Genomic DNA, 19,799 nt, shown 5'->3' on the forward strand with positions numbered 1-19,799 from the left:
CTAGTTTAGAAGTTTAAGTGTCACCATATTTATTCACATAAGGTTTGTGGATTTTTTAAAAAAAGCTTCAGACCTCCGAGGTTCTAAAATGAAAATGGAATTAATCACAGTTTATAAAATAAAACTTCATACATTATTTCCTTTTGCCATCTGTCTAGCATTCTTTTCCCCCTCCAACCAACCTGCAAGAGATTAATTCTCTCCGGATCTGCAGAGTTTGGGATGGTGATTAGTGTTGCCACAGAAGAGCTATATATTGTGAGATTATATACAATGTAGACATTGCAGCCGAGTGCCATGGGAGTGATATACAATCTTGCCGCTGTACAAGCACGCCATTTTCTATGACAAATTTGATTTTAATCCTTTCTAGACTACCAAGTGTCACAAGGACCTTGTAAAACCAGAACTTGAAACATGAAGACATCTGACAGTGTAGACCTATAGAGGAACTCCAAGTTGGTTGTCACCATTAAGATCAAGGATTCCCAAACAATGTGCCAGAGTACACTAATATATCTCAAGACGAGATGGTGTGCTGTGAATAATCAAGCCACAGTAAGCTATCATGATATAAATGATGATTTTCCTTCCTAAAGTCCAAGTTAGAACTGGGACTTTCCTTCTCATGTTATCCAAGATGACAGCAATAGTGTTTTCAGCTTTACTCTAAACTGCGGGACAGTGAAAAGTCAAGGAAATACTTCAACCCAGTAGATGGAAAAAAAACAGAGAGAGAAATCTCTACCTGTTAATGCAGCTAAAGAGATCTCCGGAGAGTCTGACCTAGGTAATGGAGATGCTTGAAGGCTGGCATTTAGCATTGGGAGTGCATAGCTCTGGCCTGTTGATACTTTTGTGAAACGTTTGAAGCCCTATTAGAGTGATCAGCACTAAATGCAGAAGTATACTGCATGGCATGGAGAGACAATTACAATGACTGTGGAGGATAAGGAAAAAGCACTCTGGCAATTGAATGAATGCACACATGGTGTTGCTTATTTGTTGTGGGCTTTTTTAGGGAAAACAAATTAAGCAAACAGTGAAAAAAAATATTAAAGCAAGGCCTCCAACAGACAAGGCCGCAAATAGGTTACTACATTGACACTTCCGTGTTACATAAGGAAAATAAGATTTCTAACAATTAATCTCTTTCAGTATTCAGGATGTCCTAGTCGAGCAAAGGGAAGCAGTTATTCATCCAGTCCATGGTGAATCCTAATGGAATTAACTGTTTCAACATGTTTTAATGGTGTTTTTAATTATTTGTTTCTGTTCATTCACTTGAAATACCTATGTCTGCCTTCCTCCTGAACAACTCAGGAATCAAGGTGGGTGACAACAACCTAAAATACAATAAAACTGTTTACAATCAAAGAGTTAAACAATGAAGCATCAAAACAAGAACGAAAAATGAAAACTACATCAGTGCACTAATCTAAAAACATCTTATGCCAGATAGCAAAATATTCCACTTTTGCCCAGTCTCCAAATTGCTCTGGAATATTTCTGTTTGTGGTTTATTACTGATATTTTAATTGTTTTAGAAATGGTTTTAATGTATTGCTTTACCATGTGTGTTGTGTTCATCACATCTCTGGAAAGGCAGCATACACATTTTCTGAACTAAGTGGTGTGACTACTGTGTTTGTGCCTGTGACAGTGCTTACGCACCTCAATACGTTATTTGGATATGTGTCTTCAGAAGCCATATGAAGTACATGGAGAGGTTTTGTTACAATTATAAAATGGCAAGGAGTTATACTCAACTAGCTGTGTCTGGTATTTATCAGTGCATTCTTGGAATCTGTATTCTGGTGTCCAACACTCATACATGCCTATAATGGACACATTCTAAACAAGTTGCTGTTGGGGGAGGGCTTCACATGTACTAAACACCTCTATGTGAGCAAAGGTTCACCAATCCTTTTCAAAATGAAGGAGAGTATTATGGAATTGAGTACATATGGCATTCCCTACCTTTGAGAACTCAGCAAAGCAAGCAGTTCCCATTTGTGTGGAACTCTTCTGGAGCCCCCACATGTCCACCAAGGGTGATGGACTCAAGAAAACATGGTAAACAATGAAGAATGCTATTCCACAAAGTCACTCTGTCTACCACACTCATCTGTCTGGTGGCACCAAGCTCAGTGAAAGCACCAAGCACCGGCAATACCCATCAAGACTGACCTGATGAGCATATACTGAGATTCATCTCTGGTTTTCTCTACGTCACAGCAGTTGCTGTTATTACTTTATACTGTTACATCTGAATAACTCATGTATTCTGAGGTCATTCATATATCAGAAATTATGTGGTTCATTTCGATTTTTTAGACACTGCACAAAATCCATATGTAAAGGGACAGTGTACTGTGCCTAATGCATGAACTGGCTTGAAGGATTTAAGTCATTAATTGCCAAACCCCTCTGAAGATAAAGATGGTCCCTGTGAAAAGGACAAATGAGTTGTAAACAGATAGACTTCACAAAATAAAGATGTTCCTTTTTTCCTCGGAGTTGGACTGCAATTGTCTTAAGAGTCCAATTGGTCAGTTGTCTTCCAGGGATCATTTTTCCCCTCCAAACCAATTCCCCAAGCCACACAAGTAGCCTTAATGAAATGTAATTCGATAGACCAAGAGATAAAGGTTATATTTGCATGAGGAAATAAAGTTAGGTGAGGAAAAATGATTCAACCTGGACAAATAATTGGTAGCACTGACTCCCTGTAGCATTGGGCAGTACAACGAATGAAGGGGAGGCCTTTCGTAACATTTGCTGCCAAGATGAGACTGCTACAGATAATTGAATTAACAATGTCGCTTAAATCATGCTGCTCTTTTCTATTTCCTTTGTGACAAAGGCTGCATCTGCCAGCATTTTAATTTGAAACCAGGATGTTTTATGGATTAAGCAATGACTATTTATTGCTGTCTAACTTGGTTGGACTGAGCGGAAGCTCAAATTAACCAAAAACAAAATTGGAAAGAAAGAAAAGGAAAGGAAGGAAATTCTTCAAGTGAAATACCTGAAGAATTTCAAAGGGAGCCAGGTCTTTCGAGAAACGTCACCATGTGGTTCTGGACATCCCTAATGTCAAGGGCCATGGCTCTGGCTTCCTTGTTCTTCACAGCCTACCGTGATGGGCTTGATTCTGAGAAACGTTTCTACTAATGGAAGGGAGGGGGTGATTTTTTTCCAGTCTACCCCCTGATGCACACTTCAGACTCCCCTCATGCAGTCTCTAGGGTAGAGGTCCCTCAGCCTTCAGGAGGGAGCACTTGGGACAACCACAGGAGAGGGGAAGAGAGGAAGTCGTACTCCCTTTTCAGCAGGATCAAAGCCATTACCTTATGGCTCTTATATCAAATAATCCTTCAAAGGTACCTTGTTTTATTGTTTATTGTTTCCCACTCTGGGACCCAATTCTCTGCATTGTTTTCAGTTTCTACTGGCGCTGCCCATTTCACTACTTGATTTTTACATCTTAAAAATGTATTTTGAAAAGTATTATGCATCTTCAACCCCACTTTGATTCCCCATTGAAGAGGAAAGAGGGGAAAGGATCGCTAAATAAATAAATATTGTGATTCTTTTTTACTGTTCTTTGCTTTTTATTGTCAGTTTTTTAGACTCATTTATGTCATGTAAGCATGTTGTACATCATATATACAGAGTTTGTACACATACATCGTATATACACAATTTGCACACATATACCACTGCTGTGTGCCATTCATATGTATAGTGTAAGGTATATGCAATGCTTGCTTATTGACACACAGTGTTGAAAAAATGTATATATTTTACAGGATAAATTCAGTGCAAGAAAACAGAAAACATTACAAAAAACAATGAATTGTATGTTCAGTTGGCGAAAGGATGAAATTGAGACAGGGATTTTCAGATTCAAAGGGCAGAGATGAGAAATTCAAAATAATCCCAAATAGCAAACAAAATAAAGAGCAAAGAAACAGAATATGCAAGGATTACAAGAGGCTAATCTTCATCCAAGTATCTCCCATCCCTTTTTTGATTCTGGCTTCCTTGGATGGAATATAAAAATTACGATAAGCCAAACAGAGATACCAGTTGCTTCTGAAAAGGATATCCAAATTGTGTTGCATTTATATATAATAGTTACATCCTTTGGTTTCAAAAGAATTTCCTTTTCCATTTTTTCCCACCTTTTATAGGTGCATTACGATTAGTCTTTTGCCACAGCACTGATAGCAAAACAATTCACAGGAACTTTCCAAAATGCATAAGAAAATTAGGCTGCAGGCAATTGTAAGAAAGGACTGCCAGTTATTTAATCTGCCAGATAACAATGCGAAACTCAAACCACGTTAATGAGAAAAATCCTATACCAGAAAGATTGTTCTGACTGTTCTGGGAGGAGGGGGGAAGACGAGTAATACCTATAGAGTTGGATAGATATTAGAATTGCTTCTGTGATCCTCTTATCTCTCATTCTGCATATAGGCCATTTAGTAAGGGGAGAAAAGAAACAAAGAAAAATCTTCCACAGGAAGCAAAAAGAGAAAAAGACTTAGGGTAAGAAGGAAGTAAATTACCTGATCATGAACAGGTCCTACTTAGGATAACCCCCCGACAAAGCCAGATTTCTGTACTTCCCCCAGATACAACCTTAATTGTAACAAATTTTTGGAAAATCAGTCATTGTTAACATCCACAAGAATTTAAGATGACTAGCAGTAATTGATGGCCCCGTGTTATTAGGCGAATAGGCACTACTCAAAAACCTGTCTCTGTGCCCCCCCCCCCCGACCCCCCCCCCCCCCGCCTCCACTGTTCCTGAAGCAGAACTCTGGTAAATTATCTTCCAAGCAACTGTGTTGATTTCCCCCCCCCCCTTATTACATGATGGTTTCGTTGCATTATGACTGTGGTCACACAAGCAGTTTGTGTTGATATTGTTGTGGTACCTTTGCAGATTTAAAGAGCATGATCAGACAACAACGTCTGCCTTCCGTGCCCCAATTCTGTCCCACTTTGGAAACAGAGTAATCAGGCAGTGGGGAAAGTCTGGTGTTTACAGAAACCAGTGCTTTCACCCCACATTTCCGGATGCCTGAACTTCTCTGGTGCCAGCTCAACCCATTTGGGAAGTCTGATCACTCTGTTCCATTATTACTCCTTAAAAAAAAAAGTCAGTTAGTGATGTGTGCATAGCCACATCCTCTTGCACACCAGCAAGCTTTCAGCTATCCCATGAGGTGCGGGGGGGGGGGCAGGCTGAGAAGCTTCCCTTGTCTTTTTTCATGCCGGTTCCTCTGCCTACAGCTTTGCAGCACACAGGGTGGGGAAGGGGTTAATTGAAAATATGAGGGTTTTTTTAGAGAGGGAGGCAGACTCCTCCAGCTGTCAAAATGTAGTGGTGCTTTGAATAAATGGTTATGCACATATGCAAAAGACAAATGGGGGGGGGGAAGGCCACCCAACCACCCAGAAGATCTGAACCGGGCATTACAGGCCGTGGCTGGGTAGCTCAGGCTGAGCCGGCTGAAACTGAACCCAGCGAAGACGGAGGTCCTGTGCTTGAGTCGGAGCGGATCGGGGTTGGGGCTCCCTCTCCCAACCTTCGACGGGACGCCTCTGGTGCCAGCGTTGGAGGTTAGGAGTTTGGGAGTGCTCCTGGATCCCTCCTTAGCTATGGAGGCCCAGGTGGCAGCCACTGCCAGCTCAGCATTTTACCACCTTAGGCTGGTTCGGCAGTTGGTTCCCTTCCTCAGCCATGATGACCTGGCTACAGTGATCCACGTGACGGTCACCTCGAGGTTAGATTACTGTAATGCTCTCTACATGGGGCTGTCTTTGTCGCAGATCCGGAAGCTGCAGTTAGTGCAGAATGCTGCGGCCAGGCTGTTGATGGGTCTCCCCAAGTGGGAACACATCCAGCCTGGGCTGAAAGCACTGCACTAGCTGCCAATAGCATACCGGATCCGTTTCAAAGTGCTGGTTCTTACCTTTAAAGCCCTATATGGTCAGGGTCCGACCTACCTGAGGGACCACCTTTCCCCACACACACCCCCACGAGCACTTCAGTCTGGGACACAACATTGCCTGGTGATTCCAGGCCCCAGGGAGGCAAGGCTTGCCGTGACCAGGGCCAGATCCTTTTCAGTGGCAGCTCCTACCTGGTGGAACGAGCTCCTGGAGGAGAGCAGGGACCTGCGGGACCTTCTTCAGTTCCGCAGTGCCTGTAAGACGGAGCTCTTTCGCCAGGCTTTTATGTAGGGGCCGCCGCTACCACCACCACAAATGGTGTGAGTAACAACGGGGCAAGGGGGAACAGTCCCTGGAAGATCTGCCAGGATACTACGTGGTGCCGTATACCAACTGGTTGTACATCAACTACAGGACAACACCACCTTTATGAAAGACAGGTACTAACTTGTAATTTTATTTGGTTACCATTTTGTTTCTTACTGAGCACCTTATTTCATCTCTGTGCACACAATTATTGTTTGCCTATATTTCTTAGGCTGCGGTTACACACACTAAATAATCCACTTTCAGTGTACTTTCCAACTGGATTTTACTTGTGTGAACTGGCAAATTCCAGTTGGAAAGTGGGTTGAAAGTGGATTATTTAGTGTGTGTGACCACAGCCTTAATTTGTTTTATCTGGGTTTGCAAAGCAAACGGTGCGTGTGTGTGTGTGTGTGTGTTAAAATGTATTCCACTGGTTTTCTGAAAGAATTAACATAAATTTCAAAATACCTTCTCTTTTTTTCTTTTCAAATTTTTGATGTTCATTAGACTGTGTCTCTTGCATTCCATTAGTATGTGACTGACTGAACCACTTCTCATAAAATTGGCCTCAAATAAATGTTACTCTCTTCCTTGAGCCTACTTCCAAACATAGCAGGAAGACACATTATTGTAGCTGTGTTAAATTTATTCATTGTAACAGCCTAACAATTGTGTTTGCCAAGTCTCCAATGCCCCCTTTTGAAAATATCTGCTTCAGTTTTGGGAAACAAGATGTGTTTGTCTCATACAAGCCCAGTCCTCTAGTTGTCATGTGGTATCCTCTGGTGGGAGACAAATTTGATTGATATAGTCCATTGCTCTTAAGGTGGAAACATCTAGAATACCAGTGGGACTTTTTCTTCTGAACTCCTTTGAGAATGTAAGGCTATCCATTCACCTTAGGAATGGAATTTCGTTGCCAAAGAAATGGCAGTCAGTTATAAGGATTATATCTGGGGGATGGGGAGGAAGTACTGGAACTGGGACTAGATTTAGCAGAAACTTATTAATTTTAAACATTTTAAATTATAATTGCAGCTTTATGGCTGAATACTGCCAGTTTCCCATCCCATCTTCTACACTGGTCTTCAACTAGGGTGCCAGTCTGGGAGAGACACAACAGACATTCTGATTCTGGCAAAACAAGTCTGGAAGCATTCTGCCACACTTTTGTAGTTATTGTGACAATGCTTTAAAAATCCCCCCCACACACACACTGTTAAGCTAGAGGCAGCTATATCTCCAATAGCTATCTAAATTCAGTTGAAACCAGCAGGTCTGAGGAACTGTCCATAGTTTGATCATTTCTCTTTTTTTGGAGATAAACAGCATAGCAACAAACTCTCTTCCTCAGACATGAGGCTGCCTTATACAGAATCAGACCCTTGGTCCATCACTGTCAACACTTGTCTACTCAGACTGGCAGCAGATCCCCAGGGACTCGGGCAGAGGTCTTTCACATCACCTACTACCTGGTCCTTTAAAAAAAAAATACACAAACAAACAATAAACCTGGAAATGCCAGAGATCAAACCTGGGACCTTCTGCACGTGGAGCAAATGCACTACTATTGAGCCACAGCACCTCCCTTACTTTCCTCAGTCTTCCTTAACCACTATCTTCCTTAATTACTATTGAGCCACTCAGGGGTCGTTTCGTAGAAAAAGAGCTAGGGGAACTCATTAGCATATGCCACACCCCCTGACATCACCAGAAGTGTGTCATAAGGCCACACCCCCTGACATCACCGGAAGTGTGTCATAAGGCCACACACCCCGCCCCCATGCCAACTCCTCATAATTCTATTTCTGATGGTGTACATATGGCCACTTGACAAACTGCCTGCTCTGGTTCAGAATGGTTGCCCCCATGTAAATGCCTTAGAAGCACCAGAGGTTGCCTGCATGCTTGCAGCCCATCAGCACTCTTTGTGAGAGGCAACAATAGGCCACTGTGATCTGAGCGTTTTCAAATTATGGTGACCAGGGAGTCAATCCGTACATGATGGCATTAGATTTACTAGCACCTTCACACTTGTGCTGCCGCACCCCAAGCTAAAACTAGCAAGCTTGCACACTTCCAGGTCACACACACTGTCAGATATGAATGGAACCATCAATATCTTTCAGCAGATGGTAAGAAAAATTGTACCTCTCCTTTGCCCATCAGATCGATGAAGACACATGATAAAATGAACACATGCATCTGCCTTACACTGCATCAGACTTTTGGTCTATCAAGGTCATTATTCTGAACTCTGATTGACAGGGTCTCAGGCAGAGATCTTTCACTGCTTAATCTTTTTAACTGAAGATGCCAGGGACTTCTGAATTCAAAACAGATGCTCTACCCCTGAGCCACAGCAGCTCTCCGTAATCTACCTGAGCACATGAAAGGATGCTGTAGTTGATCCTCTTTCCAAGAGATTACATGATAAAGAAGAAGAACAAATTGGATTTGTACCCTGTCCTTCACTTGGAATCTCAGAGTGGCTTACAAACTCCTTTCCCTTCCCCTCCCCACAACAGACACCCTGTGAGGGAGGTGGGGCTGAGAGAGCTCTGACACAAATTGCTCTTTTCAAGAACACCTCTGACAGAACGATGGTTTGCCCAAGGTCATCCAGCAGCTGCAAGTGGAGGAGTGGGAAATCAAACCCGGTTCTCCCAGATTAAAGTCCATGCACTTAACCACTACATTAAACTGGTGTAAATTACTACTTGGGTGTTTGTACTCATTTTCAGAGTGTTTTCGGAGGCTGCATGTCTTTTTTCTTTTCTTCTTTCTTTTCTGTTACAGGCATTTAAAAAAGGTTTCTGTGTGGTATAGAATAGGGCAGAACGAGGGCTGTCTGAACAGTGGCAGTGTGGCAGTGCGACACCGTGAGCCCTGACGTCATCAGCCAGCCGACAGAATACATGCCGTCGGAACAAGATTGATGCAGCCGGCAGATGAATCATCCGAACAGCTACAGCGTGTGTGATTAATAATGTATGTTGTCTTCCCTATCCCCACGAGTCCAATTGTTAGTCCATTGTCTTTGAGTAACTGTAAATCGCTCTGAGCCCACATGAGTGGGGAAAAGTGATCAATAAATTGAAATTATTATTATTATTATTATTATTATTATTATTATTATTATTATTATTATAATAAAAAGTCATAAAAATTAACTTAATGTGGCATCATAAGCACATTTCATTCATAACTTAACCAGCTGCCAGTATGTCTAAAATACCTCTTTAAAACAAACATTTTTTTAAAAAAACACAACAATATAATAACAGGATTTTGTTAGGGCAAAGGTGCAACTGTTATATTCTCTATTGCAGCTATGCATATTTTGAGATTCTAAGGTAATATTTTGTGAGAGAAGAATAAGTGACTTGTTGGGGAAGGGAGAATCTTGTTGTCTAACTAGAGAAAAGCTTCCTACTAGAAAACCTGTTTTCTTTTTTTCTCACTTGCCATGCGAGAGCTGATTGATATGGCAATTATTTTTTTAGTTGAAAGGTAGCTCACAAAACCCCTTGTGGGAGTTCTTTGGGAATCAGTTCAGCAAAACATCGACAACTGCATCAATTTGGCATAGACTCCGGTACTTTCTAGGGATTCCAGGTGATACTCACCTGGCAAATGGCACCTTTCGATTCTTCCTAAGCCTATGAAAGGTCAGTTCACATTGGTAATTTTGTATCTACACAATGCTCCTTGGTGATGTATTCACTCAGAAAACCCACCATATGGGCAAGGCTCTCAACACATTACAGGTTCCACTTCCTGAAGTCCATCCCTACAACTGCAGAAACTGGAAATCCTTTGATCACATAAATCGTCTTTGCAACTGCAGGTCTTTATTCCAAAATAACTAAGTAGGCTTCTCAACTTCACTGAACCCACTAAAGATGGGAAATACACAGCCCAATATTTTCCAATGGTGAAAAGTGAGACATGCTCTAGATTGAACTAACAACCATATAGGAAAAACAAACGTTTAAAAAAAAAAAACACCTAGGAAAACTCTGATTACACTACCAGAAATCCTGCAAATGAGTTGTCCATGAGATTCAATTTGTGTTAAATTTGTGTGTCAGAGCTCAGTATCGGGTGTCAGTGATACCTCTAACACCTTAAATGACTTGGGCCACTCATAGTTATCACCACCACTCATAACTTGCACTCTGATCTTTAAGACCAAGAATGTTTGGTTACACTTGCCATCTATTCACCAAAGGATGTTTCGAAAGGTGCTGTTGTAAGCTGCCATTCAACTTCAGAATCCACTTCCCCAGATTCAACAAAGTCTTACACTATCTGACACCAACACAAGTTTTATTTTATTTAATGTCCACAGCTAGTGAGTTTAGGGTAGATGAATCATCATATCATTAACAGCCCTGTGCTCTTAAGATCTAGATGTCAAATAACTTAATGCATTTCATAGTATACATTAAAGTGTTGTGGGTTTCACAGTCCCAAATCTTGGCCACTAAGGCTGCAGTCACACTGGCACCTCAAATTGTACTGGTTCGAACTGTAGTGGAGCATTCCATCCAGACCACACACCCTGTGGGAGGGTTGCCCACGTAGCCATCCCATGGGGGAGCATCCACATTAGTGTTGTGTTTCAACCACAGGACAAGCTGTAAGGGTGAGTTTTATTTAAATGCAGGCAGATGGATGCGCATATGCGCATATGGGCAGCAACTAAAAAAAAACTGGTGGAAAAGAATCTTCAAGCTTCCAGGTACCTTTCACTGCAGAAGAGTTCAGATGTTGGAAAACCCAGAGGAAACTGCGAACAATCCATTCATACCGGACTTTCCCCTGTATCTGTTTATTTTGCTTCCCTTTCAGATCACCACGGGCTGCCAACGACTGTGCCACGAGAGGCAGATGTCCTCGTCTGGAGGGGCCCATTTATTCAGCTCACGTGCCACTATAGTGCCACTATATATGCCACTATAGCACCACAAACTGTGTGTGTGACTGCAGCCTAAGTATACTTTGTTGCCCAGGTTTTGGAAATGTGAGAACTCTGCTATCATTCCAGAGGGACTGACTGCCACAAATACAAAGCATTTTTCTTTCACATTCTTATGACAATTCATTTTGACGCTAATCTCACACTTGACTCTTTTGTCTTAAAATAATTAATATTAAAACAGGAAGCATAAATTTATTTCAAAGCAAATCCATTCCCTAGGCACTGCTATAAAAGACGCCAATAACTCACTCTCCTCTCCCCCTCCCCACAACATAATACACACAAAAGGAATAAGGAATTGCAATATTAAGGCAGCTATAAAGCATGATACAGCATACAGTAAGAGAGAATTCCCTGTTAAAATGATAAAAAGCTTCAAATGCCCTATTCAGATGGGTAACATTTAACTGTCCTTTAAGAAAGAATGGGGTGCCTGGCTAAATGAATTCTATTGTTGTCTTAATTAACACACCAGGAAAATCTTCTTCTTGACAGAGAGATGCGACCTAAATCATAATGAGCTGGCTTTTCCCCAATAGCCTTCTGCACAAAAAGACTTTGCAATGTCTTTACCTGGCAGTATGGATTCTATGCCTTCCTTGGTTCCTATTCTTTCTTCTTTCCTCCTACACCTGTTCCTCAGCTGTTATGCCACAGAGGTCTCCCTTACCCTAAAGTCTGAATTAACTGAAAAGGTAGCTTTGCCGGCATGGGATTCACATTTGCTGATTCATACTTCACTCCCCTGGCTATTCACTTCTGTAGATATCTACTCAGTTTGGAAATTAATGAGAAATCTCCCCAACTCTCCTTCACATCTCTAGGTTAAACAGGGGTAGTCCCTCAACAGTGTTTCTTCATTTGACTGGTCGTAACACATCAAAAGAGCACATGTTTATATTTAAGAAGTCTCACTTTCAGCCCTGGAATCTACAACTGAGGGTCTTAAGTAGCCTGACTGAGAAACACACTTCTTAGCCTGGCAACTCTGAAAACAGCTGCCAATCAGAGGTTTGGATCCAGTGGAGGATTTTCATGGAAAGAATGGAGTGATTTTGACCAATCCCCCCCCCATGTTACCGGGGGAGGGCTCTGACCCAACAGCAGCATTTTGGGCTACAGTGGGAGTACTGGGGGGGGCAGCCACTCACAATCATGAGGAGGCATTGGTCAAAAAACCACCCTTCTTGCTGTAAAAATCCTCCACTGGATCCAAACTTCTGAGGGGAGAAGAGAATGCTGATAGAAATCCCTTCAGTCAGCCGAAATTTTCCGTGGATCTAAGCCATGGCACACAGTGTAGAAGTAGGCGTCATTTCATCATTTCTGCCCAACTGCCGAGATATTGGTGTGCCATCATGGGGTGGTGTGGGGGGAGAGACAAGGGTTTTACTTGGCCAGACCTAGTGGGAACAAGCTGAAGCCCAGAGTCCCTGCCTCAGGGGCTCACCCTCATCCCTTTGGTGGAGGACTGACACCATGTGGTAAGCTAAATGGTCTAGCATGCTACTTCAGCACATGTACTGGGTGGGGTGCCTACCCCAAGCTCGATGGACCAATTAACTGACTTAGCATTATGAAGCTACCTTTTGCCAAGACTTTAACCATTTGGGTTTCCTCTGATTGTTGTACAGTTCGTCGGCTCTCACCTGGACATGTGCACACTCTCTCACCAGTTAAGCAGTTATGAGGGGAATGCAACAGTAGCTCCCACCTGTCCTCTTTCTTACTACTGCCGCCGGCTGTCTTGCCCATCCACTCCTTTTGCCTAGGACCAGAGGTGGCAAAGATCAGGAGAAAAATTGGCTGATGCCACCACTAATTGGGCTCTGAATAATTCAGAAGGGGAGGACAGATGAGGTAAGTAGCAACAGCAAGGAGGAAGAAAATAAGGAGCAGCCACTGCATTGGACCCAGAGGGAGAGGACGTCAGCAACAACGAGAGCATCGGGAGCCACCACACCACTGTAAACATATGGCCAGACTAGATTAGATGGACATCCTTGAGTTTGCCCTGGGGATGTGCTGCCATACTAAAGAGTGAGCTACTACTGGAGAGCTCATTTTAACTGCCTCTCGGGAGCCCAATTCTGGGCAGGGCCACTTCCCCTCTGCACCATTTCTCTAACCTGAAATGGCATGGGGGGGGTACACAAGTAAATAATACCTCCTAGTGCTTTTTCAAGTCAGAAAAATGTCAGGAGGGAAGTAGAAACCCCTCTTTCCCTCAGACTGTATTGGTCCTGAGGATAATTTCATTCCTGGTGACCTAGACTGGATAGCCCAATCTTGTCAAAACTCAGAAGCTAAGGAGAGTTGGCCTTGGTTAGTATTTGGATGGGAGACCACCAAGGAAGTCTGGAGTTGTGAGGCAGAGGCAGACAATGGGAAACCACCTATGAACATCTCTTGCCTTCCAAACCCTACAGAGTCGCCATAATTCAGTTGCAACTTGGCAGCACTTCCTACTACCAGTTAATAGGGGTTCCCCTGCAAAGCCGACTCTATAAAATAGCTACATTTTAAGCTATTGGTTGGCTTGAGGAGTGCTGTGACTTACAAAGAGATACTGCCAATCTACTTGGTAAAGTGTTCTAAGTGCTACATCTGTTTAGAGGAGTGATCACTTGGCATACGTTGCACTCACATGACATGACCTACCCTTTACAGATGTTAACTAGTTCTGTTATCATACTTCACACTGCACCTTCCTTGACTGATGTCAATTCATGTTTATTCTGTTGGCTATTGTTTCTAACTGGCATCTCTTTGTAACATCGCCCCATCCCCACATTCAGGTCGCTTCTAACTTTTGAGTATACATAGATCTGCTAAGGATGCAGGCTCTGTGCATCTGATGGAGTGAACTCCAACACATGAAACTTTATGCTGAAATAAATCCGGCTACTTTTCCCAGGTGCCACTGGACTTCTGTTTGATCTTGCTGGAAGAGACTAACACGACCACCTCTCTGGAAGCACCATCCTCAGAGAGTGTAGCATGGTGAATTAAACATTGGGAGATACAAAGGGTTGAGTTTATGATTTAGGGGGCTTGTTTCAACTTATGGCAGGCAAGTGCCCACAGGGAAACAAAGGTTGTGTGTGAAGGTACCCTTACGCTCCCAAGAGTCCTAACTTCTATTCGATCACATCTTTGTTCCTTGCTTTTTATACAGAAGCCTTTTCAGCTGTGCATTTTCTTTTAAAAGTTGCACTTCCAACAGCAGACAAATGTATTTCCTCAAGGACTCCCCTCCCCACTTAAAATCTATGTCACCTTGTCATCACATAGGGATGCAGGCAGAGTCTTACTTATCAGGCTAATACTGGCAGGGACTATCTCCCAGCCATCCTCCCTCACTCTGTTTTTCTTTGTGCTTTCTGATTACTGTCTGCCCAGTTAATTTCTTCAGCTTTTCAAATAGCACTAATCAGGAATTAAAAGCTAGCATCAGCTTTGCGAGGCACAGATTCCTGCCCCAACTGGTTAGAGAGGATTTTCAAAACAGGCCCAATTCTTGTTGCCTCCCTGATTATCCGCAGACAAGCTCATAATCCAGCCGCTGGTATTTAGGAAGTCAAGTAGTGAAATAAACAATGTTGATTATAATCAACTGTTCTTTTTTCATTCTCATGAGATAAGCAGAAAACTTTAATGCCACAGTCTTTTGCCATCTGCTTTTTTGCTCAGATCGCTTTGTTCTTTTTTTTTCCCTTCGGCTTAGAAACGGAACAGAGATGACTTTGCATGGGAGGCAGCAAATTCCGCTTATGGGCCTGAGCTTTCCGCAAGGTGCAAACAAAGCCTCGGCAATCCCTTATCCCTTTTTTGCAATCTCTTGTTTGGCAAGTAAATTAAGAATTTCAGATGGGATTATAGCGATTAAGATGTCAGCTAAAGAGCTTATGCATTCCTAAACAGGTATAGATTTTAGGGGACAAAGGGAAGGTCAGCAGATTTGGCCAGGAAAATCTTCTTTAGGGACAGTAAGGAGAAGCTGAGAATGAAACCGTTCTTTTGACTAGCAGATAAACAGTTGCAGAGAAACCGCAGAGTAACGGAAATGTGATTAGTCTTCCAACTGAGTCCAGGTTGACAGGAAATGTTACCATTTTAGGACTTTGTTTTGTCTCCCTTTTAAATACCTCAGTAACAGCAGAACACAAGGACAACAAAGACCATGTTCAATGGTCTCTCAAAGAGATCTAGCAAGATTTTTTTTCTAAAGCAGGGGGGGGAAGTTCTGTTGTATAAACAGTATCTTTGCATTTGTGCATATTTCTGACAAAGGTTTTTAACTCAGCCATAGGCAGTGCAGCAACTCAAATAGCCCAGCTCAGTCTGGGCTCATTGGATCTTGGGAGCTCATCAGGGCTGGCCACAGTCATTACCTGGATAGGAGACCATTAAGGAAAATTGGGTGTCAGGAGACCCAGGGTGGGTCGGTCTACCAGGAGACCCAGGACAAGGCGGATCACCAGGAAAGAGAGGGCATCCCGCAAGTAGAGTCCAATGATACAAAAATCAGGGAAACCGGGAGAGCGCGAGAATCTCGGAGGGAACCCAGGAAGATACACACCAACGGCGGCAACACAGTTACAATATACGAGCCGGTCTTGACAGAAGGGAAGCTCACAAAGTGGGCAGGGGAGGAATGTATCTTTAAATGGGAGGGAGACACGGTTGATGAAAATAAAGAAGGAAACCTGAACTCAGCCAATGAGGAAGGGATTGGCACGAAACAAATACTGGATCAGCTGTGCTGACCAGGAGTTTTCGGGCCAATAAAGGGGGGAGTCTCGCAGAGTTGAGGAGGCTTTTCCTGAGATCTGAGGTTTGAGAAACAACCTTCGTCTTTCACTCCGTTCTCCCTACCGCTTACGACGACGCAACCCACAAACTATGCAGAAAATCGTGACACTGGGGTTGCTATGCAGAATAAGGCAATGGCAAACTACCTCTTTTCATTTCTTGTCTGGAACACCCTGTGGATGGGGTTGCCATGAGCTGGTTGTGACTTCTCCAATGGGTAGTGCATCCTATTATCAGCTGAAAAAATGTTTCCAGAAATAATTTTAAATCATTACTTTAGCTCAAAAAGATGGCACAGTGCCACAGAAGAAGAAGAGGAGGAGGAGGATGAAGAGGAGGAGATGGGATATATACCCCACCCTTCACTACCCAAAGGAGACTCAGAGCAGTTTACAATCCCTTTCCCTTCCCCTCCCCACAACAGAAGTGCAGTATTTTTTTTAAAAATGGGCCAGTCTGGATAAAAATTTGGACATCGGAGTAGGGTTGCCCAGGGGTCATTTGGGGGGGGGACGCGGGGGGACGCCATCCCCCCGGGTGAGGTGCGGGAGGGCGGGGCCTGGAGCTCCCTGCTGGTGCCCGCTGGAGGTCGCCGCCGGCTGTGGGGAGGACACACTTCCGGTGATGTCAGGGGGTGTGGCATATGCTAATGAGTTATGCTAATGAGTCCCCCTAGCTCTTTTTCTACGAAATGACCCCTGGGGTTGCCATTCCCCAGTTCCCAGTGGGGTTTCCCCCACATTGGGGGGTTCTGATCTGCCAACAGCCAGCTGGCCGGTGAGGGAAGCCCCACCTCCAAACAAGGACATCACCAGGCAACATTCCAGACACAATGAAGTTACCCAAAAGTGACATCATCAGGGCTATTTTGGGGGCAGAACGCACTGGAATGGCATTCTGGCTGCCTTCCGAGCCTGCCCCTCCCCTCCCTGCCCCTCCTTCGCCAAAAGCCTTGCTCCGCTAACAATCCCACTGGGAGCAACATGTGCAGTTGTGCATGTCCCATTGCCACTTCATCCTGCTTGGGGTCGGGCTGCTTCTTCCTGCTCACCCAGCACCCACGTGTCCCAGCCTGGTGCCTCCTGCCTGGCCCAGAGGGTCAGAGAGGGGAGGCGAGGGGAGGCAAGGGGCAGGCCTGGCCCCCGCACTCCCTCACCAGCTCGGCTGCAGCTTCTCCTTCCTCCGCCCATGCAGCTGCCAGGAGTGAAGGTAAGCAGGTGGGAGGTAAGAGGCGAGCTCACTGGGGGCTGTGTGGTGAACAGAGCTGCCCAGCCGGTTGCTGTGGGCATGGCTTAGCTGCTGCGGGAGGGGAGGCGGAGTAGGTCCCTTCTCTCTTTCTTTATTTCCCGCCTTCTTCTCTTCTCTTTTTTCCTCCTTTCCTTCTTTCCCTCCTTTTTCCTTCTCTTTCTTTCCCTCCTTTCTCTCTTTCACTCCTTTTCTCCTTCTTTCCCTCCTTCTTTTCTTCTTTATTTCCCTGCTTCTTTCCTTCTCGCCTTCTTTCCCTCCCTCTCTCCCTCTCTCTTTCTTTCTTCCCCTCCTTTTTTCCTTCTCTCTTTATTTCCCTTCTTATTTCCTTCTCTCCCTCTTTCCCACCATTCCTTCTTTCCCTCCTTTTTTACTTTTCTCCCTCTTTTCCTCCTTCTTTCCTTCTTTCTTCCCCTCCTTCTTTCCTTCTCCTTCTTCCCCTCTTCCCCTCCTTCCTTCCTTCCTTCCTGTGCAGATCTGCGTGTTCCCCCCCCCCATAGCTAGCAATCCAAAAGAGTCCAGTGGCACCTTTAAGACCAAGGTTTACTCAGGTAAAAGCTCTCCCTCCTCTGTGAGGGCAGATCTGTGACCACACTTCTGGTAACATGGGGGCTGTGGCCTAATATACTAATGAGTTTCTGATGTTGGGTGTGGCCTATTATGCTAATGAGTTCCTGGTGGACTTTTTCTACAAAAGAGCCCTGGACATCATGATATTGGGGCGCGACAACCTTGTTTTTGGGCAAACTCTATGGTTTTTAAGGCAAAAAGCCATAGAGTTTTGCCCCAAAACTAGAGCGTCAACCATGATGTTCCTGACGTGATGACGACACTTCTGGGTGGCATCATTGCAGAGCATGCACAAAGCACACATGCCAGAAAATCCCAGATAACAGGCTGGATTTCCCTGCTGGCAGCCAGGTAGGACCTAGCAACCCTACAATGGAGACTCATGTCTATGCCTGGTGTTCCCTTACAAGTTCAGCTCTTAGGATGGTTCCTGCACCCCAAATATCCATTCTAGGCCACTCCCCAAGTCTGGTAGAAGGTAGCATTGGTCCTGTGAATCCCCTAGGTCTACGTTTCCCAGGAAGGCAAAGTAAGCTGCTGATTTTAATTGAACTGGCAGAACTGCTTGCAGGTTGTAAGCATTGATTTAACTGAGAAATCCCCCCACCCCCCCCCCCCCAGAAATGTTATGATTGTTTTAAATTCTTTGCTTCCCCCTGTGTCTGTGCAGGCTGCCCTGAGAGTTCATTTTGCTGTATGGTGGGATCTATATACAATCAATCTATTGAAAAACAGTCAAAATTATAAAAATCTCTATGTTCAGCGCAGCCAGCGATGTTTTCCACTTTGATGTTTCCCTTAATAATCCAATCTATGCTTTCCTTCTAATTATATTTTATTTAATAAGAACACGCCAAAGAGACTCACAAAGGGCCAGACCGACAGCAGGGATTCCCCCCCCCCTTCTGTTTGACAGATCTTTTCAGGATTGACATTTCTTTTGACAAAAAGAAGGTTATAATTCCAGTAGGGATCATGCCTGAAAAGAGAAAAAATGCAATGAACCCAACACGAACTCAGAAGAAAAGCCAGAACCGTGACAGACTGGGCTTCCTGTCGCCTTATTAATATGTGACGGCAGCTGCAGGGACTTTGCGGCTTCTAGAAAGGGACAGGCTTGAAGACTTCTCCAAAGTTTTGCTCCTTTGTTCCTCTGTGAATACTGCATGAACTCAAGAGTTGCTTGTGTGGTACAAGAGGAGGGGCCAGTTCTCAAATCATCATGAGGGGATACCTCAGGAGGGGGAAGGAGGGCAAGGGCAGGCCCTAGTAGAGGTGTGAATTAATTATGGTGTGTTCCGGGATGTGAATGATTCTATAAGAGAACAGACCAGGAAGACAAGAATAAAGATCGCGAAAACTTAAGGACGACAGGCACTCCAGTCCACAGAAGACATGAGGGATGGTCCAAGCATGAACACACACACCCCACACACCCTGAAGGCTTTCTTTCCAAAAAAATTAAATAGCTTTTCCAAACAGTGTAAAATCTACCTGCAAACTACCTTGGCACACGATACACTTGATTAAGTTCTTTTCACTCAAGGTGCAAGCTTTTTCTCCCCACCCCACCCCACCCCAAGATATATTCACGAGTTATTTTAATCAGGGTCTGTCGGCCCTTCTCTTTTCTCAACCTACATATTTCCTGCCATGTAGTCAGTTAAAAAAAAAGTGCTTTCTTCAAACAGCAGCTCTCCCTCCCACCGCCTGCCTCCCCGGCCATTACATTACAAAGGGATCCGCTAAAAGGACTGAGACAAGCATTTGTGGATTTCAGGTTTTGCACAGAAGGTCACCCTTCAGAGGAGGGAAAGCTTCTCATTGTGTCAAGAAGCCAATGATGGGGGCCATGAACACTGCGGAGACTGTGTGAGTGGGACAGTTTTCCAGCCCAGGA

Source organism: Gekko japonicus, unplaced genomic scaffold (genome assembly GCF_001447785.1).
Source record: "Gekko japonicus isolate JY-2015 unplaced genomic scaffold, Gekko_japonicus_V1.1 scaffold780, whole genome shotgun sequence".
In the NCBI taxonomy this organism is placed as follows: Eukaryota; Metazoa; Chordata; class Lepidosauria; order Squamata; family Gekkonidae; genus Gekko; species Gekko japonicus.